This window comes from Branchiostoma lanceolatum, chromosome 7, assembly GCF_035083965.1.
Source record: "Branchiostoma lanceolatum isolate klBraLanc5 chromosome 7, klBraLanc5.hap2, whole genome shotgun sequence".
In the NCBI taxonomy this organism is placed as follows: Eukaryota; Metazoa; Chordata; class Leptocardii; order Amphioxiformes; family Branchiostomatidae; genus Branchiostoma; species Branchiostoma lanceolatum.
The window spans coordinates 4,312,128-4,312,486 of NC_089728.1; positions in this window are offsets into that span (position 1 = coordinate 4,312,128).

The following is a 359-nucleotide window of genomic DNA, read 5'->3' on the forward strand; positions in this document are numbered from 1 at the left end:
TTTGGCGCTAAGAACTAGTTATAAAATGCATTTTTATAATTTATACAAGGACGAATCAATTGCAAGGGAGTCCTTGTGCGAAGTTACTTTAATACTATGAAAGTTACCGAAAAGCAAGGTATAAACGTTGCGCAATATGGGTGATTTCACTTTGAAAAAAAAGGGTCCAATGTTATTGTTTCTTTTCTATGTTATCCTCCATTGAATCAGTCGATAGTTTATCTTTCTATGATACAAGTTCACTGTTATCATATATCTCATCTTTTTCTGTCTGAACTGAAGTTATTTTGTGGAATGATAGGGTTTTTTTCGATTACCGCTGTGACCTCTCCTGGGGCTTAATGGTTTGTCCCCAAATA